At 41.4% G+C, this 21,842-nt stretch overlaps 1 protein-coding gene across 1 annotated transcript in view; it reads left to right on the top strand.

The window, feature by feature from the left end:
* The window catches only part of PTPRG (protein tyrosine phosphatase receptor type G), a gene marked incomplete in the record, with an annotated part of 820,292 nt that overhangs the window by 76,175 nt on the left and 722,275 nt on the right, over positions 1-21,842 (top strand).

Raw genomic sequence — 21,842 nt, 5'->3', positions numbered from 1 at the left:
ACACACAGGCGACAGAAGACCAGAAAAAAGCCACTGAGCTTGGGCTTATGACTGAGATGTGAGCTTAAGTGGTGTTTGTTGATCACAGGGATGTAGGAATGGGTCAACTGAATATATGCTTTCAGTGGGTGATGTTATTGGTAGGAAATAAAGTAAGGGGAGAGAAATGTAGACTTCCAGGTCTTCTTATGGAGTCACTGGCAGGTTTTGAGTAACCATTCATTTAATCGAAGAGTTCATCAAGAACTTTATTCTCAAAAAGTTGAACTGTGCTAACTCATGTAATGTGAACACATCCACTCCTCTGAATTTCTGCCTTCCGATTCCAATGTGAAAGCCACATGACTTCAAAATTTTAAAGTGTTTGATCACTGACATGATGCTATAAATGGAATATTCCACACCTGAGCTCATGTGACAAGTCACAGACAAAACACTGCACTGCAAATAGTATATGCAATTACTTTCAGGCTATGTGTATATTTTATATGTGAAACAAATGAATTTCATATTTAGACCTGGGTCCCATATCCATGACATCTTACTATGTTTATGCAAATATTCAAAAATCAAAAAAATCCACAATCCATAACACTTCTGATCTAAACATGTCAGCTAAAGAATGTTCAATGTGTTCTATTAATATAAAGTACCTAGGTAATACTTTAGTAATCTGTGCTTTCTGTTTAAGAGTGACCATTTCCAAGTCAAAGGTGATTTTTCCTGTCAACCTTCCCCAGTGATAAAGAAAAAAACTACTGCCTTTCTTTGGAGAGCTCTTTTTTAAAATTTTTTTAATTTTTAAATTTATTTTTTTATCATCATAATCTTGTTTATAATACATTGTATTGCATATAACTTTACAGTGTATTACATTGCTTTTTCAAAAGGGAATGCCTTGCATGTTAGTCAATACAGAGACATTAATCTCCCCACTTCATCATTCAATATCTTTTCTATGTGTTTCCCAGTCATTATTATTATTATTCTAATTATTATTTTTAAACAGTTAATCACTATTTCTCATTTTGGAGAGCTCTTTAGGTTATCTTTCTAAAGATTGGTTCAAAGAAATTTTTTTTATTTCAGCTAGCATTCTTTGCAACGTGTTTGTACAATAGTTTGGTATGGTTCAAAATACTTATTATCTTAAGATTCTTTAATAACAAGAGTAGAAAGAAGTATTAGCAGAACTTTCCTAAAATGCTATATATAGTAATTGTGAACTACTATTTTAAAAAAAGTCTTTGAGATTACCTAAAATTTAAGTCTTCAGACCACTGGGGGCTGGAAATTATTGTTGGGAATGAGGACTCAAAACTGACCATTGCAGATTTTCTATCTTGAAATTATACAGTAAGAACAGTTGAATATTAGGGCCACCAGATGGTGCAGTGGTTGAGGTGCTGGACTCTCTCATGGCTAACCGCGGTTCAAGACCTGGATTTGGCAGTTTGCTTTCACTTTCTCTTCTCTCTCTCTCTGGTCAAATGAAAAACTATTAACAATAACAAATAAAATAAATAAATCTTAAAAAAAGTTTGGTTATCTTTTTTTTCTTTTTTGGCCAGGTATAAAACTCCTTCTAGATTTGTTGAATGAGTTTCTTATTGTCTAAAAGTTATTATTTGTTATAAACAGATTCACCATTGTCAAAGTTTTTAAGCCCCCCTCCACTGTTTTTTTGCTATAGGGCTTAAGTGCTTACTGAAGGCAGGGAGACCAGGGAGTAAGAAGGGACCCCCTGGGGGATAGCCCTGCCACAATCCCTTTCTTTTTTTCAAAAATTATTTTATTTAACTTTATTTATTTTAATTTGACTAGAGAGGGACACAGGGAGTGGGTGAGAGAGAGCGAGAGAAAGTGAGAAAGTAAGAAAGCAAGCCATCAGATCCAGAACTCAAACCGCAGTCGGCCGTGTGGGAATCCAGCGTCCTTAACCACCACACTACCTGCTGGCTCCCACAATCCCTTCCCTTTCATTTCTCCTCTCTGGAATTTGAAGCATGCACACACACACATGCCCAGCACTATTCTCAAGCTGCTGGGTCTGGGACTCGAACCAAACAAGCATTGGGTATATAGCATTTAGCCACAGAGATCACTCAGCAGAGGTCTGAAAGTCTTCCACTTTCCTGCTGTGAGCTCCCTTACCACCTGGAGTAGAATTTGTTTTAGGGTTAACTGGTTAACTGTCCAAGAACGATGCCTGTGCTTGTCCTCTGGGCTGTTTCTCGAGAAGTCTCAGAAACAAACAGCTGCAGTGTGGTGCTGTATCTGATGTGTGTGCTGTTGCCGTGTGTGCTTTGTGGGTGTAATAGTGTCATAGTGCTGTTGAGTGAGCTGATTTTGAGCTGTTGATACAGTTCAGACCTTGGCAGTTCTTTAATCTCCTTGAAGCTTCCAGTTTGATTGCATTCGTTTGCCCTGCAAATAGACAATGGTATAAGTGATCTCAACGTGAGAATATATCTAACGCCTGTATTTATAACAGACAAGGTTCAAAAGAGGGCTGAGACCTTGTGAAATACACATATGGACTTCCTGAGGGTGTAATAAAGACTTAACTTCTACTCGGTGGAGCCTGTCAAACCCCATGTACAGGCGTGATTTGCCTGCATGGGCCATCTATCCTTAACACTAAAATAATATTTAGTAAAATGAGTTGGTGACAAAAAAAAGTAAAAAAAAAAAAAAAGAGTTGGTGAAAAAACAAGCTGTCAAGCATGAGAATGAAGGAACAAGTGATATACATAAAATTGCATTGTGTTAATTGAGTGAGTTTAGTAGTTTGAGGTATATTATTCCTCTTTGGGGAGAGTTCTACTGTCCAGATATTTTACATTATGCTTTTGTTAAGGAATTAAAATAGCACTATTATTTGTTTGAAATTTTGGGTTTTTATTGGAAAATAGCATGTATGCCTTGTTTTGGGGGTCTGTGTTTGGGGTAGGATCTTGCCCCTTTTACAGTGAAAGTGCAGGTAGATTATATTTTTGTTTCGGTCAGAAATTTATAGATTGCATAAAATTATTAAAACACTGTTCCAATAAGACGTGATGAGAAAGGATTTAGTATATAGTTTAGTTTTTACCAATTAAGTTCTTACCAATTAAATACCCTATGAAGTATTTATTTCTATTTATTACTGACTTCATTTTACAGAAGAAAAAACTGAGTCTTAGGCTGTTCACTCCTAAAGACTAACATGGAATATGGATTTGATTCCAGGGGCCTAATCTCCATGCTTTATACTCTAAACATGTTCTAATTCAGCGACTAAAGTCTTCAGTCGCTGTAATGGCATCTATGACAAGTATTAAATGTTAGTATTTTAGAGATGATTCCTTAGTGCTTTCATACAGTGAAATGCTTGAATGCGCTTAACACTGGAGAGCTCCCTACATCGTGCTGGCGATCTTTTGTGTAGCTGGGTAAATTCTCCCTTATTTTGAGCCATCCTGAAGGTCAGTTTAGCTTTCCTAGTAATGAAAGTGCAATGCCGTGTCTAAACATACGGACAACTAAATGCCTCAGGTGCCTTTTTATGTTTTATCTTTTGGTAACAGGTTTATTACCAAAATAAAAGAGAGAGAATTCATATGCCACACAATTTACCCAGCTAAAGTATTGTTCCTATATTCACAGAGTTGTGCTATAACTTCAGAACATTTTCATTATACTCAAAGAAACCTTAGCAGTCATCTCCTTGATTCTCCTCAATGCCCCAGCCCTGGGCAACCACTAATTAGTTTCCGTTTTTGTTAAGTTTGCCTATTTTACGCACTAACCATAAATGGTGTTATATAATATGTGGCCTTTTCTTACTGTTTTCTTTCATTTCACATAATATCTTATTTTTCTTTTTAAAAAGTATTGCTGAAGGGACCAGCAGTTAGCATAATGGCTGTGTCACTGGACTCCCACGTAGTCGGCCTTGGTTCACGTCCCGGACCCGGTGGCTTAAAACTCACGCTGAGCACGTGTGTGTGCATGCCCAAGATCCCAAGAGGAAAATGGAAGAGAAGGGATTGCGGCGTGACCATCCTCCCGGGCGGGGGGAGGGGGTGATTTCTCGCTTTCTGTCTCTCTTTCTCTTTCTGTCTGGCGAGCGCACGCGCCCTATAGCAAAAAAACAAAAACAAAAACAAAAAACCTTAAAAAAAAAGTATTGCTGGAGACATGTACTCACTAGAGAGGTAGAGACAGAGAGAGGTGGAAGTGAGAAAGAACTCCCCCATGGGAATGGTCTTGCCACACAATCCCTTCTCCTTTATTTTTCTTCCTTTCTGGATTTTGGGCATGCACACACATGTATCTAGCTTGTTTGTTTCAGCTACTGATTCTAGAATTTGAACTGAACAGTTGGCCCTGTGGAAACCAGTCACCTTAACCACCATGCCATTGGCTGGCCCAAACATAGTATTTCTAAGGTTCATTTTATTATAATGCATATCAGTATCACACTTCATTCTTCATTCTTTTTCTTTTCTTTTTGCCATATGGCACATGTGCTTGCTAGAGAGAGATAGAGAGATGTGAAGTGAGAAATCACCTGGAGGGAGGGTGGCCATACCACAATCCCTTTCTCCATTCCCCTTTTTGGGATTTTTGGTACTCATACACACATACCCAGGGTGAATCACAAGCTACTGGGTCCAGGATTTGAACTGTGGTTGGCCTCACGTCCCGGACCCGGTGGCTTAAAACTCACGCTGAGCACGTGTGTGTGCATGCCCAAGATCCCAAGAGGAAAATGGAAGAGAAGGGATTGCGGCGTGACCATCCTCCCTGGCGGGGGGAGGGGGTGATTTCTCGCTTTCTGTCTCTCTTTCTCTTTCTGTCTGGCGAGCGCACGCGCCCTATAGCAAAAAAACAAAAACAAAAACAAAAAACCTTAAAAAAAAAGTATTGCTGGAGACATGTACTCACTAGAGAGGTAGAGACAGAGAGAGGTGGAAGTGAGAAAGAACTCCCCCATGGGAATGGTCTTGCCACACAATCCCTTCTCCTTTATTTTTCTTCCTTTCTGGATTTTGGGCATGCACACACATGTATCTAGCTTGTTTGTTTCAGCTACTGATTCTAGAATTTGAACTGAACAGTTGGCCCTGTGGAAACCAGTCACCTTAACCACCATGCCATTGGCTGGCCCAAACATAGTATTTCTAAGGTTCATTTTATTATAATGCATATCAGTATCACACTTCATTCTTCATTCTTTTTCTTTTCTTTTTGCCATATGGCACATGTGCTTGCTAGAGAGAGATAGAGAGATGTGAAGTGAGAAATCACCTGGAGGGAGGGTGGCCATACCACAATCCCTTTCTCCATTCCCCTTTTTGGGATTTTTGGTACTCATACACACATACCCAGGGTGAATCACAAGCTACTGGGTCCAGGATTTGAACTGTGGTTGGCCATGTGGGAGTCCAGCACTCCAACCACCATATTACCTACTGGTCCCTTTTTTCTTTCTTCCCCTTTTTTAAAAGTTTCTATCTTCCATGAAAGAGACAGAAAGAGATAAAAGAGAGTAGGAGAAAGACAAGCACCCTCAGCAGGGAATCATGTCATGATCTACCCCCCAGCTTTCCCAGCCAGCTGAGGACATGGGCCAACACGTGGGCGCCCAGCTTGGACAGGCTGTCCAGAGAACAGAACGGCGATCTTCCAAATGGATCCAATATTGTGGAATGGTGTGCTACTGCTGTCCCACGATGGCTGGCCCAGTATTTCTTCGTTTTTGTGGACAAACAATAGTCCCTTCTATGTATCTACCGCATTGATTATTTCATGCACATTTGGGTAGTTTCCACTCTTTAATATTATGAATAGTTTTGGTATAAACATTTCTCCTAATGCTTCTTTCACTGACATGTGTTCTTTCTGTGCTCCTGTACTGCATTTCCCTGTTGGTTCACCTGAAGAAAATATTTTGCTTTATGAAATATCATATTGTCGGAGTTAACCGGGTTCCACTTCATTGGAAGTTCGAAAGTTTGATTCTTTGATTCAATATAGGATCTGCTCATTGCAACCATTTGTACTGTGCCAGTTGATTAAGTCTCCAGTCTCTATCTTCATTCAAATGATTCAAATGGTAGCATAAAATACTGTGCAGAGTTGGGGGTAGCCTTTCTACAACATAAATTGTTACCGCAGAGGGGACAGGACTGTGTCTTCCTTAGTCAAGGTTCCTTTTATTATAGTATATATCAATATCACACTTATGTGTACAGTTATGAGACTAACACATTTTTTATATTAATATGAAGTATTTTAGATTCTAAAACTATCCTTATATTTCTGCTGGCACTAAGACGTTCTGGTATTACGGGATTATCTACGCCAATTGCTCATCCCCGGTCAGGTTAGTTAGATGTTTCATATACCAGCTCAGACTGGAATTGGAATTCTGACTCTTGCACCACTTATTATCAGAATGACCTTAGGCAAGTTGCTTGAAGCTTAACTTGGTTAATTTTCTCATCTGGAAAATGAGGATAATGGCGAGGCTTACCTCCCAAGGTTATTGAGAGGACCGACTGAAGCAATCCATGTAAAATAATCTTCATGTGTACACATGGTAAAAGCGGTATTTCAAGGAAGAAAATGGAGGACAGAATTTCTTGTGACTTTCTCAGTGTCAAAGCTGGAGCTACCCAGATCAAGCAGAACACTTTCTGTTCATTCTTAGCCTTGTTCCCTTAAGGTTTAGTGTCTATTGGAAGTGAGGCTGTTTGTGATGCTGGAGCATGCACTTGATGCCTTTTAGGAGCTGACCAGGATTGCTTTATATTGCTTGCACGCTCCTGCATCATCAACAGTGCTGCAAGTTGTGTGTGTGTGTGTGTGTGTGTGTGTGTGTGTGTGTGAGGGGTGCATGCACATGCACACATGTCTGCAAAATGGTTGGCAGTGCAGCACAGAGATATCAGTCATATCTCTTGCTGGCCACCACCCTTTGGAGAAAACCCTTTCCTATAAACACAGTCTAGTCCTTTGAGAACCTTGCCTACATAGTGATATGGATCGGTGAAGATAGCCATCTCATCATTCAAGTCTGAGAATTATTATTTATTCAGACCAGAATAATCTCGTTAAGAGAGCTGTGTGTAATCTCTGCATCATAATCGGATTACAGTTATCACTTGGAGCTGTGACTTGAGGAATTTTAAAGACATCATTACAAAATAAAATTCTTGGTTGCCTTTTAAAAACAGGTTTGTTGTCCTTAGATTTGTTATGCCTTGAGCCACTCTTTTCAAAATTGTGGAGCAGTTTTTCTTTGCAGGTATTCACAAGTGGCTTTATAAAATCAAACAGGCAGAGGGAAGCGAGGCATCCTCTTGCTAATTCTCTTCAGACGCTGATATGGAAATGATGCTGATGTTTTTCATATTCAAGAACATCACTCTAAGGATATTTCAATTAGTATTTGTATGTAGTTGTTTTCTTTCTGTTATGTTTAGCAAAATGTCAGGACTGTGCTGTAGAGCAAGCACGTGTGAATTTATCCAAGCCTCACAAACATAAGTTTCTTAATTTTTCATGGAAGTGTCTCTTGACTGCTGGTTTAAGGGTTCTTGATTGGTTTGGTGTTCATAAATGTGAATATTTTATTTTTAGATTATCACAGAACACTTTGAATTTATGGACTCCTAAGAATACCCTAGTGGGTTTCAACTCCATTTTGACACAACCTGTCTCAGAAATGAGCCCCAGGGGGAACCAGCAGTTAGCGTAATGGCTATGTCACTGGACTCCCACGTAGTCGACCGCGGTTCGCGTCCTGGACCCGGTGGCTTAAAACTCACGCTGGGCGTGTGTGCCCAAGATCCCGAGAGGAGAATGGAGGAGAAAGGATAGCAGCGTGACCATCCCCCCTGGGAGGTGATTTCTCACTTTCTGTCTCTCTGTTTCTCTCTGTCTGGCGAGCGCACGCGCCCTATAGCAAAAACCTCTCCAAAAAAAGAAAGAAATGAGTCCCAGGTAGGAAGCGAGGACGTGGTCTCTAAAACAATGCAGATTATGCTTTCGTGAAGCTTGGGGTCAAGCTATCAAGATGGGATCTTTTCTTTCAGGATTTTGTAAAGTAGAAGTTGTGAGTTTACAGGCTAATTAAAAAAACAGTTTTGTGTGTGTGCATATAATTAAAATATATATTTGATTTGTCAGCTTCACATATCAAGTCTTCTTATCCACAGCTGACAACTACGGTTTCTTGGATGCCTGAAAATAATGTTATACTGTCTGTTGTAGTTTGTTCTGATGACAGATTCACTATTCTAATAAAAGCAAATGCCACAGTTTGGGTAAGAGAGTAGAGGTTTATTCAGCTCACAGTTGTGTGATCCAAGGTCCAAAGACCCCCCCAGTGAAGGTCTTTTTGTTGGTGGATCACATGGTGGAGGGCAGGAGGTGAATAGAGCAGAATGTTTCCATCTGTCTCATTCCCTCTATTTATGAACCTACCAGAAATCAATCATGAGGACCCCTACCCTGATACCTAATCACTACCTAAAGATCCCACATTTCCACATTATAATCAAAATAAATCTCCTCTTTTTTTTTAAAAAAAAAATGTATTTCATTTATTTCTTCGAGATAAGTAAGAGAGATAGAAAGACAGCACCTCCAACAGGGTCTTCATGCCACAGCCTACCTCCCAGCCTCAGCCAACCCCGGTTCATGGGCATGTGCACACCACGCATGTTAAGGGGAGTTTCTGGATGAAAACCTGAAACCTTTTCATGTGGGCCAGCCTAACAAAGTGTCACAATTTACCTCTGCATCAACATCTGGCCCCTAAGTCTCCTTTTAATGCCTTCACGGTACAACCAAACTATAACACATGAATTTTGGGGGGAACACATCCAAACCACAGCACCGTCCTTGCATTACCCCAATAGTGTTGAGCTGCACTGTTGCTTTGTCGCCTTCTGACAAAACCTGCTACCTGTCCAGTTCAATTTGTGGCTCTGGGACTACTACTTCGGTAGAAAGAGGTGACTCCTGAACTGTTACCTGGGTGAGCACTTGCATGTGAGGTGAGGTCACTTTCTTTTGCTTTCTAGGGGTGCACAACGAATGACAAAGTGAGTGGCTTCAAATTGTAGAAAGGTGTTCTCTTGTAGCTCTGGAGACATGAGGCCAGAAATCAAGGTGTTGGCAGGGCTGTGGTCTCTCTAGAGGCTTCAAAGGACAATCTGTTCTTTGTCTTTCTGGGTTCTGGTAGCTCTTGGTATCCCTTGACTTGCAGCCTCTTCTGTCTCCACAATCACATGGCCTCCTCCTCTATTTTATTTTTTGTTTACTTATTTCCTCTACAAGAGAGAGAGAGATGGAGAGAAAAAGGCAGAGAGATAGGCTCCCCAAGTGGTCCTCATACCACAATCCACCCCAGTTCTAGCTGACCTGGATCATGAGGTCTTGTGCACGTGTCCTCTGTATGCTCAGGGAGGTCCTGGGTTGTACACCAGGACCTTTCCCGTGCGGGTCCAGTTGTGTTGCTGCTGCACCACCACCTGGCCCCTGCCTGTCACACTCTCTTGAGGCTACTTGTAATTGGATTTAGGGCCTACCTGGATAATCTGGGATAAACTCCTGCTCTCAGAGATCCTTAGCTTAATCACATCTTCTGCTGGTAATGTCTACTCTTTACCATATGAGGTGATATTCATGGGCTCTAGGCATTAGGATGGGGCTTAACACTTTTAGGGGTGAGGAAGACACTCTTCAGCTCTCTCTCATAACTAAATCCCTAGAATGTTTCTACCTGGCAAAAGCACAAATGCAGAATACTAGGTCTCAGCAGAAGAATATTGATTTCTTATTTTCAAGAGCTGCCACTTTTCCTTATAAGTAATGTGTTGGGCTTGTTTTTCTTTTTTTGAGAGGTTTTTGCTATAGGGCGCGTGTGCTTGCCAGACAGATAGAGAGAGACAGAAAGCGAGAAATCATCCCCTAGGGGGGATGGCCACGCCGCAATCTCTTCTCCTCCATTCTCCTCTTGGGATCTTGGGCACGCATGCACACGTGCCCGGCATGAGTTTAAGCCACCGGGTCCGGGACTCGAACGACGGTCAACTACGTGGGAGTCCAGCAACATAGGCATTACGCTAACTGCTGGTCCTGTGTTGGGCTTGTTTTGCATCATTCTCTGTTTTTTTTTTTTTTTTAACAGAATTATTCATTTTTATTTATTTATTATTATTATTTTTAATTTGACCAGAGAGAAATGGGGAGGGGGGGTAGTGAGAAAATAAGTCACAAGGTCTGGGACTCTAACCACGGTTGGCCATGTGGGAGTCCAGTGCCTTAATTACCATGCCACCTGCCAGCCCCTCATTTAAAATTTTCATTTATCAAACACTGAGAATCAGCTTGGTACAGAAGGGTTAATTACCATGCCACCTGCCAGCCCCTCATTTTAAATTTTCATTTATCAAAAACTGAGAATCTGCTTGGTACAGAAGGGGTGTGGGGGATGAAAGCATGCAGACACTACGTCACACTTTACACGGTGGGTTCACATTCTGCCAGAGACTCTCCCTGTGCTGCCTCCTGCCTTGAACTCATACCAGCCCATCACTAGCCAGATGTTCCTTTTGCTCGGTCCTCCCTCTCAGAGTCCTGCCCATGGTCCGACTGACAGCCCAGTTTCCTGGTTGAGTGCCTTATGTGAACATGAAAATTCATAGCAGCCTTAAGGGAGAAAAGAAACTGATGTGGTTGATGGGCAAGGGACAGCCATCACTGTCTTGTCTTTTCCCAAAATGAAAGGTACCCTCTGGAGAAATCAGAGTTGGACATCAGCTAGATAGCCTGGTAGCCTGGTAGTTTCCAACACTAAAATGGGCTTTCTTGGGCCAGCAGGTGGCGTGGTAGTTAGGCATTGGGTTTCTACATGGCTGATTGTGGTTTGAATCCCAGACCTGGTGGCTTGAAGATCATGCCGGCTATGTGCGTGTGTGCCCCAAATCCTAGGAGTAGAATGGAGAAGGGATTATGGCATGGCCATTCCCCCCGGGGGCTGATTTCTCACTTTCCCACTCTCTGTCTCTCTGAAGAGCACAGTCACCCTATAGGAAAATCCTTTAAAAAAAGACAAAACAAGGCTTTCTCTTCAGTGTGTGATATGTGTTGATCATTTGCTCCTTATTGAGTACAACTTTTGGAACATAGACTAAGGGTTAGACTCTGCACCAAGTCCTTTTTGAACATTACTGTATTTAATTCTTGTACAATCTCAGAAGGGAGCTGGTCTCATCTTCCCACTTAGCAGATGAGGCAAATGTCTTAGTGGAAGTCACTTGTTTAAAGCCATGTGGTGGCAAGTGTCTGAGCTTTCTGGTCAGAGTCCGAGGGTTGCCTTCAAACAATCCTGCCCCCCTTTTCATTCTGCAAAATGGGCCTTCAGGTTTTGAGTAATGTCTAACACCAGCTGCAGTTATTTGAAAGGTAATGCAGTGATTTATTCAAGATCCACTTGCTTTTGAATATTTCTTATCTCTACTTGGGGTCTCTCTTCTTAGATCACTGTCAAAATATAATGCCTCTGGAATAAACAGGACCCCGGTGTCTGAGCTTCTTTTTTCTCCTTTCAGTGTTTTGAGTGGGAAGGTAAGTTTACAGATCAGAAGAGAAAGTTGATGGGTTGCAGGGTGCCTCTTGCTGTTTGAGGCGTCTCTGAGGAACTGGCTGTGTAGATGGGAGATTAGGGGGAGACTATTCCAGCTTCGGCTAGGGGAGATCCAAGTAGGTTGTTTTCTGATTACATAAAACTAGAGGTGTAATTGTAGAGAAAAAGCTGAAGTTTAAGTCTTTGATCATCTCCTTGGAGTATCCTGTTAGCTCTGAACTACTCCTCGTTCTCGTAAAAAGAATAAAATCCCTCCCTCTCTCTCTCCCCTATGGTCCTTCCTCCGCCCTCTTCGTCTTTCAAATATATATAGGACAACTATGAGGAAGCATTGTTATTGGCCCTGGGGATACAATGGTGAACAGACACAGGTGAAAACTTTTGTCCGCGTGAGACCCTTCTAGCAGTGGGACAAAGTGAGAGTCCCAGAAAGGCAGGACGTCTCCGCGTGGTTACCCTATGGACTGCAGTGACAGCATGAGAAGTTTGTTCAGCAACGATTATTGGTATTAATCCAGGAGAGTTTCCAAATGTTTATTTTCCCCTGCCTTCTTTCTGTGTCACCCCTCTTTTGGGTATATTTTAAAAGGAAAATCGTGAGTTTGTTTTAACATTTAGGTAAATGTTTTTAATTCCTTTAAGGCTTATCCTCTTTTGTGTTTTGTCCTGCTGCAGATGGGCTGTGGTTGAGTTTGGAGGCTGTGCCTTCAGTCCTTATATAGAAACTTAATCCAGGTTTGGGATTGGTGACAGATGCCCTCATGAAATCTGACACAATAAAAAACAACAGCAAACATACCATTTCTTTGATTTGAGAGGAGTGGGCCCAAGTTTAGAGGCACAGGAACGGCACTTAATTTCAGTGCTTATGCCTTTTAGCAAAATTAAAAGCAGGAAGTGAACCTTGCCTGCTGCAAAGAGCTGAAATTTAGAATGGATGGGTCTAATTTTGTTTTGCATTTATATTTCATGGCCCAGGTCCCTTTCCTCTGGGCTGGTGCACATTTAGCTAATGAATGCCTTCTAAGACCTTGTTGGCAGGAAGAGGGCAGGCCCAGCCTCCCCATCTGAAAACCCCAGAGAGGAACCTGGCACAATTGCTGGCAAGGCCACTTGCAGGGCTCACCTCGTAGCTGTTTTCTTGCATCCCACTCGCCTGGATTGTTAGTTTATAAAAATCAAAGGACCAAGGCGGAAGCCCAAGTGCCGACCCTGAGTTATTAAGTTGGCTCCTCTGGCCATTTTTCTCAGCCACAGAGCTGCACCCCAGCCACAGGCCCTGATCCCTGGCCGTGGCGTGTGCCTCTCCTCACCTCAGCCCTTCAGCCTAACAATTTGTAAAGCTGTCCTTCCATTGAACTCAGACTGTTGATTCTGTTTCTCTAGTATATTATTTGTTAGTTCAGTCTGTTTTGCTGCCCTGGTACATGAACCTTTTTTTAGACCAGCCGTGGGAGAGCTTCTGTGTGGGTCACAGATACCAGGAAAGCAACCAATGGAGTGATCTGACCCTACCAGCCCGTGGGCTACAGTGTCTACGAGGGGTCTGCATTGTGTCCTGGGCAGAGTCAGGGAAGAAGGAGGCCGGAGCTCTCAGCACACGGTGTTCTCTTCGCTGCCCTTTGTACCAGATGGACATGGACTAAGAGTGTCTATTTTGACCATCTTGGGACTCTCCTGACAGCAGATTTGACTTGAAAATAGTGAGGCTTTTGCTTGTGGTGTCTGGTCATTTGTACTATGTGATTGGTCTTCAAAAAGTTCGTGGAAAAGGCCAAACTCTGCATGGATTTCCATTTTTTTTTGCACTAAAATAACATGTATGTTAATTTCATTTTTCTATTAACTTTTTGAAGTTTCCTCATGAAGTGGGAGCTTAGATGTGGTTTGCATTTTTAAAATTAAAAAGAGCTTTGGGGCCATTTTGACCATCTTGGGACTCTCCTGACAGCAGATTTGACTTGAAAATAGTGAGGCTTTTGCTTGTGGTGTCTGGTCATTTGTACTATGTGATTGGTCTTCAAAAAGTTCGTGGAAAAGGGCCAAACTCTGCATGGATTTCCATTTTTTTTGCACTAAAATAACATGTATGTTAATTTCATTTTTCTATTAACTTTTTGAAGTTTCCTCATGAAGTGGGAGCTTAGATGTGGTTTGCATTTTTAAAATTAAAAAGAGCTTTGGGGCCAGCAGGTGGTATAATATTACAGTGCTGAAATCCCACACGGCCAACTGCAGTTCAATTACCACCCGGGGGCTGTTGAAAATCGTGCTGGGTACATGTGTGAGCATGTCCGAAATCCCAGGAGGAAAATGGAGGAGAAGGGATTGTGGCATGGCCATCCCCCTGGCCATCCCCCACTGTCTCTCTCTATCTCTGTCCGGTAAGCACATGTGTCCTATGGCAAAAACCCTTTTTTAAAAAAATTAAGAATAGCTTTTAGAACAGAATAACCAAGTTATAGATAAGAGGAAGATTTCCCTCTATAAAATCATTATATGGAAAATGAAGATGGAGTGATGGAAACAGAGGATCACCATTTTGCGGCCCATTAATGAATTAATGGATCTGGGCAGGGGACATCAGCACTTGGTAATATCTTCCAAAGAGACAGCCAGCTATTATCTGCCCCTGGTGGTAGAGCACTTTCCCTCTCAAGGAAGTCATCTTGCAAAAACAAACACACCCCTTCTTGTTCACAGTACAACTTACCTGAATTACAGAGGACAGAGGAACATGGTAAATTACAACATAGGGACAAATCAGCACCAAAGATCTGGCTTTTTTAACAAATGAATTTCAAGGGAGGAAAAAGGGAGATGGGGAAGAAAATGTATAGATTAAAGAATTTAAGGGCTGGCCATGCCTTTAAATATTGTTTGGGGGGGGGCCAGATCCTACATGGCTGACTGCTCAGTTCAAATCCCAACCTGAGCAGCTCGACGAACATGCCAGGTACATGTGTGTGCATGCCCCAAATCCTTCCAGAATGAAGAGGAAAAGGGCTTGTGATGTGATCACACTTTCTCCCTTTCTCTGTCTCTCTGGTAAACACATGCACCCTCTGGAAAATAAAAAAAGAGAGAGAATTTAGTAAACATACCAGCTGTTCTCTGTGTGGACTAATTTTGATCCTGACTCAAGAGTGAATTTACTAACCAAAACTAGGCATTGAACATTTGAACTTTGATTGGAAATGGGGCAGTGTTAGGGAACTGCTATCGACATTTTTAACATGTAATGATAGCTTTGCGTTTTTATTTTTAAAGGCCTCTCTTGAAATGCTACAATTGAGATTTGTTTCAAGTAACATGGAGGGGAGAATGTAGGTGGGGTCACGAAAGAAGATTGAGAAGATTGACTTTGAGCTTTTCCTGTGATGCTGGGTGGCCAGTACATGGGTGGGCTTTTTCTTCCTTTTTTTGTTTTCATTTTTTTTTTTTTTTGACTTGATTTTTGTTTTTTTGCCAAAGGGCTTGTGCTCTTACCAGAGACAGTGAGAGGGAAAGTGAAAAATCACCACCCAGCGGGGATGGTCACACCACAATCCCTTCTCCTTTGTTATCCTCCTGGGATCTTGGACGCACATGCACGTATATCCAGCGTGGTTTTTAAACTGCCAGGTCCAGGACTCGAACTGTTGTCAGCCATGTGGGAGTCCAGTGCCTTAATCACCATGCTGCCTGCTGGCCCAGGGGTGGGATTTCTTTATCTTATTTATCTTAGCGTGTGTTGGGTATGTTTCAGAATTGAAAAGAAAAAAAAAAAAAAGGAGTTAAGGTAAGGTATTGCCAGAAAAGCTATTTCTCTTTTCCTGATAGAAAAACCACATAATTTCATTGTAGTAAGTACACGTAAGATAAATCTCTGAGTCAGTTACTTTGAATACCTTGATATATTTGTGTGCATAAACCTATCTCAGTTTTTGAAAAATGAAAATAAATACTATTGCGTGCTGTTGTAATCTGCCCTTTTCATTGAACTCTTTATCTTGAGTGTTGTCCTAGGCCATTAAATATTCTTCTAAAACCCTTACGACTGACTGTATTTGATTTGCTGCTTACACCGTGAGTTTATATTTAACTGTCCCCTTATCATTCAATAAATGGTGCTTATAATTTTGGATATTATAATGAGTCCTGTGATGAAAATTCTTCTACCTAAATCTCAACACATACCCTTCTTTCTTTAAATTAAATCTCTTGGAAGTGTGGGGGCATCATTTATCCGCCATGCTTCACGTGGTTTTCACGTGTGTGTTTTGCTTCTGAGATGTTCTCAGCTTTCTTTTGAGAGGATTTCTTTTTCCTTCCAGAATTGTAAGCTTCTTGAAGTCAGGCTCCATCTTTTTGATAACCTTTGTGCTTCATAAACTTGCATAGACATTCATAGGTGTTCATACAACTGTCTGTTCTTCCCCTAATCATAAGAAGAGCAAGAAGATTCTTACCGGAGGTTGGCACTGAATATTCATTACTTATGTGTGGCCTGTAGTGTCTATACTATTAGGTCATTGGGAAAGTCATGACATATTTTTCTGTGTTTTTCTCTGCAAAGATGCATCATGACTTTCCCGACAACCTGATATAAAATGAATATTTGAGGTTTTCATCAAGTTAAAAATATATGAGTCTCATCCTGTGCTCTGACATTCATTAGTCTGAAGGTAAAATTTCTTTTGTAAGTATGGGGCACTGAAAATAAACTATCCAGTAGATGACTCTGCAGTGCTCATATTTTTATGCAAGTTTGAAAAAAGAACATTTTATTAAGTGCCCTCACCACTGTTTTTAAATGCTTCCGTCTGGGTGTCCTGGCTGCAGGCAGCTGCTAGGGTTACCTCATTGGGAATATGTGTTAGCTCATGGGGATGCATGGGAATGTGTGTTTTGTGATTAGAAGACAGACTCCACTTCTCCTAAACCCCCCTCTTGCCGTTGTCCTTTCCTCACACCAGCAGTGAGAGAACAGGTCATCTTTGACAGAGGGCATGGAATTGGTTTTTGTTTCCAATCCCATGCTAGAGCTCATCTCTATGGACAAGAGAACTTTAGCAGCTATGGAGTGAGGTATTGGGTTTGGAAGGTGAGTAGATGGGGTGTTTTGTGTCTTTAGAAAACAGAAACAGGAGTTCCATTTAAGAAACGAGAAATAGTATCATAAGAGATGTAGTAGCTGCTCTAAAGTCATACAGTGTTGATGATAAAAGTGAGACTCCCACCCAAAGGCCTTCTGTGAAGGCAGTCAAGTGACTAAAGTACTTGGACGACCTCCTGAGACTTGTACAAGGCTTTAGAGGTTAACCCTAGCTTTGTGTTAAAAGCCACCTACATGTCCCACAGTTTTGTCATCTTTAGCAAGTTACGTAAACTTGTGTTTCACTTTCCCCCATTGTAAAATGGTGGATAGTAATAGGGCCTGCCTCACAGAGAGGCTGTGAGAAATATATGAAGTAGTATATAGATACTTAAAATGTTGAGAGCAGAACCTGGTGTGTAATAATGGCTTTCTAAATAACCATCATCAATAGGCTGGCTTTATTAGGAGCATTTTAAGGCATCTAATCTACCAGTGACTGCACAGGGTAGGCACCAGCAAGTGCTTGTTAGACAGTCAGTTTGGTTATATATTGTAACATTTAAGTTTAATTGAACTCTTGTAAGTGAACTAGGACACTCTTCTTCTGAGTTGACCATTCATAATTCCCCCTTATCTGCAGTTTCACTTTCCCTGGTTTTAGTTATCGGTGCTCAGAGAACAGAGTAGGTTTCCAGAGCTTTTCTGCTCTGGGCTCTGTGGAACGAAATCCGTTATGTATATAGCACCTACCCTAACAGAGCTGGTCCTGATCACATTCAAATTATACTACAGCATTTCAGCAGATGTGTGAATATTAAGTTATTAATAACTAATTGGGTGCTAATTAGGTGCCCTGGAGTTCTTAGAACTGATAAAGAGGTGTCACCTACTGTGTCAGGCCTCTCTGTCTTTTCAGCTCTGGAAAATCATTTTTGGCAGAGGTGTTGAAGTTTACTTTTGAGTTTTAGGTTTTGAACGTCAGTTCTCACAAATCTTAGTTTTATATTTTTGGGCCTTGTGAAACCTCCCTATGAAACTGTTGTGACTTTCTGTACATAGAAATTCCATGTGCCATTTTCCAAAGAGGGGGTTGGCCAATATGTGACCGTAGTGTTTCATCTCTGGAGAGATAGAAGAACTAAGAGAACTAAGAATAACCTCAGGAAAGAACTTAAAGGAAAGGGAATTTAAGAGTGATTGTAAAACTCGGTGGGTTTTTGGTGTATTTTTGGAGGTAACTCAACTTTTTGGAAAATTCCATTTTATTTATTTCGTGGGAGAGAGACAGAAACTCTCTACAAAATTTTACCATGCCATGATCTTTCCCCCAGTCTCCCAACTAGCCAGGATCATGGGTCCATGTGGAGTGTTAATGTCAACCTGGAATCTGAACCTGGGCCTCCCATTAGACATTGTGCAGTGGCACCCTGCTGCCTGAACCATTTTTGAAGCACTTTTAGCTTAGATCTTGCAAGACTTACCTCTGGCAATAAGGGTATGAAGCTCTCTCTTTTTTTTTGGAGAGATTTTTGCTATAGGGTGCGTGTGCTTGCTAGAAAGAGACAGTGGGACAGAAAGCGAGAAATCACCCCCCAGGGGTATGGCCACACCACAATCCCTTTTCCTCCATTCTCCTCTTCGGATCTTGAGCACAAACACACATGCCTGGCGTGAGTTTAAGCCACCAAGTCTGGGACTCGAACCGTACTTGACTACATGGGATTCCAGCGACATAACCTTTACACCAACTGCTGGTCTCAGGATATGCATCTCTTAATTGGCCTCTACTTCTAAACAATTGTTTCATCTCTATCCCACATTGGAATAAATTGGCTTTCATTAGCTGGAAGAAATTTCTGAATTAGAAATCCTGGATATAATTCAAGATGCTAGGAATGTGAACTATGATATCTAAGATTTAGGGAACCTCTACTCCCTTCTTTACCTTTACTTGTAAGTTTTCAATTGCTAAAAAGGTTTGCCTCCTACTTTGAACAGTCAAGATATTCATTTGTCCCAAAGTCAAATCTGACCAAAAAAAGGTGTTGTTTTATGGTCCACAGAATCCATTTGCTGCTAGGAAGTAGCTAGAATATTAGGGCTGCCTGGTTTGCTTTGTCTTTTAAAATTAGCTTCATAAGTACACACAATTGAAGAGGCTCCTAAGCTGGTATATTGCTTTTCCTCTTCCCAAACTAAGATCATTGAAAAAAAAAAAAAAAGAAAAGAAAAAAAAAAACCTAAGCATTTCCAAACTGGAGATAAAAATACAGTATAAAAGATACAAAGGAATACTGAAGATGAAAGTAAACAAATACGAGCCTGGGTTTAGCAAATATTGACAATGATTAACACCTCTTATGGGTCAAGTTGGCAGAAAACCTAGGGTATGGCTTGAGCCACAGAAGGTAAAACCTATCCCAGTTGGGTTGTGGTTAGTAGCTTTGTCCATGCTCCACCTACTCTTTTTACATTCTGTTTTTACCTGCCTGCTGTCTGAAAGACCTTTGTGGATTTTGGTCTTGCCAGTTACGTGAGTCCTGGTAGGGGATAGAGTCCTGGTTTCCAGCCTTCTTTGTAGTTAGTAGGTGGGCACGTGATCTGAGCACCACTAATGGCATGCATCTGCCCCAGATTTGGCTCTGTTGTTGGTTTTGCAGACATGGGAACAAAGGAACAGCCATTGTGGTAGTGGCTACAACATCTTATTAATGAGGACATCAGTGGCAGTGGAGGGGCCTCATTGCCTTGTTTTTGGCATTGCTTATCTAGCAGAGGGGTTGGCAGGTTTCTTCTGTAAAAGGCCTAAAAGTGAATATTTTAGGCTCTGCAGGCCATACAGTCTGTTGGAACTTGGAACTTCCCAGCTCTGCCATTGTCCATAGATAATACATAAACAAATGAGCATGTTTGTGTTCCAATAAAACTTTATTTGTAAGAACTAACAGAGGGCAGGACTTGACCTTAACTTGCCAGTTCCTGATATAGCCTGACTGGTGGTCCTGGGAGCAGAGCTACTTAATACTTTAAATAAATTCTTTATCTTAGATGGGTAGAGTTTGTTCATTTAGCTTGCTGCTAGGACATGTATTCCTACTTCTAGACTTCACGGACTAATTTACTATGTGTAGAGGCTGTACAGTCCTATCGGCTTTATCCAAACACAAATAGGGGCTGCTCCATTCAGAGATGGTAGCTCTTTTAGGATAAATAAGACACATTCCTGACCTTCTTTAGATCAGCTCATTCTTTGTAGAACTTACCTTCCTCATCTAAAACTCTTCTGAAATGCTTCCATTTGAAACTTTTCTTCCCCAGAGTGTTGCTATGTTCCCCATACCCGGTCTCCCCCAGTGGTTCATTCTATATAATTATGTGTACTTGCAGGGGTGGGGGTAGAGAGAGAAAGTGAGAAACCAGCTCCCAGGGGAGATAGTCATGCCACAATCTCTTCTCCTCCCTCTATTCTCCTTTTGGGATTTTGGACACACATACCTGGCATGCTTTTCAAGTGACTGGGTTCAGGACTTGAACTAGTTGGCCATCTTGGATCCAGTCACCTTAACCTCCATGTCACCTGGCTGGCCCAAGTGTACAGGTTTTTGAGTGAACCTAAGTTTTCGTTTCTTTTAGATCAATGCTGAAGTGTGCAATTGGTAGGTTTTATGGTAAGTACCTGTTTAGTTTAATGGGAAGCTGCCAAACTGGTGTCCTTAACTAGGCACATGACTACTGAAGTTGGCAGGATTTGAACAGCCCTCCCTGTCTTTCATTTTTATCTTCTTTCACACCATCAGGTGGATTAATTTTCTTAAAACAGTAATTGTAGTTCTCCTACATGCCAGATATTAAACTAAGCAGCATGTACGTGCTGTCTAATTCAAGCTTCATAACAAAACTTCTCAAAGGAAGGTTAGATACTATTATTTCTCTAGAGAAGGAAACTGAGTCACAGAGTGTGTATTTAATTTATTCAAGTCCATCCAGCTCATTAAGACAGCAATTCAAACTCTGTCTTGGGAGCTGGTGCTATTAACTGCCTTGCTAGGCTGCCTTTATAAAACACCACTGAATGTTTGATACATTTGATGCCTTGAGATGTTCGCTTTTAAAGTGTCCTGATTCTGATCATTGCCTTTGAGGCCCATTATAGACTGCGCCCTATGGACACTCGCTTACATCCATCTGTGGACCCTCTGCTGTTTGGGTTTTATTTGCTCTCTTGCTTTTGATAGATCTGAAGCCCAAGATATTCTATAACTTCATGATAAATGAGGGCTTAATGTTTGACTAAACCCGTTCTGCGCATGCTCATCCAAGAATATCCTAACAGTGAAATTAGTAAAGGAACTGATGGTATGGTACAGTAGACCACACAGGGAGTTAAGCCTTTCTGAGATTAAAACAATGTATTAGGTTGTTGGGAAAGTCATGGCGTATTTTTTCTGTTTTTCTGTACAAGAACACGTCATGCCTTTTCCAATGACCCAATAGTTACAGATTCGTTACCCATGCAATCCTTGTTCTGCACGCAAGGTCTCATCACTGATTCTCAGCCAGTCCCAACAGACCTAACTGTTGCAAATTCCCTGACCTCCCTAAAAGAACCCATCCTGTCCTTTCTTTGGATGCCTTGCTGTGTTCCAGGCTTGGTCCTGGTCCTCAAGGATATGACACTTAGCCTGCTCATCATGGTCTACACTCTTACCACAAGGAGAAGAGAAAACTGGGCTATAAGAGAGAGATTATCTTTTGGAATTACCCAGCTTGAAAGACAGCAATTCCTCCATCCTGAGAAAGAAGCATTTCATTTCGTGCTGGCAGCTAAATGCAGGGTGTTTGATTGGGTGACCTCAGGCTAATGCATCAAGGTAATGCCTGCACCTCCTAGGCTTTCAGCTTTAGAACTGACACCCCTCACAAACTCACTGGGCAGCCACCTGGAATGCACTCAAGGAGAGGGAGGTGGACAATTTTCTACTAGGTTCTGTTCCTTTGTCTTTGGAAGAATAATGGCATATTGCTTGAATGATTCCCAAGAGAATGTTTTCATGTTCTCCTTATATATTTCAGACTTAAGGTAAGAGTATCAGTGGTGTGGGGATTGGTTAGTAA

The sequence above is a fragment of the Tupaia chinensis genome, unplaced genomic scaffold (assembly GCF_000334495.1).
Source record: "Tupaia chinensis unplaced genomic scaffold, TupChi_1.0 Scaffold000569_1, whole genome shotgun sequence".
Classification (NCBI taxonomy): domain Eukaryota; kingdom Metazoa; phylum Chordata; class Mammalia; order Scandentia; family Tupaiidae; genus Tupaia; species Tupaia belangeri.
Note: the sequence above shows the minus strand (reverse complement) of the source record. Positions and strands in the feature narration are given on the sequence as shown.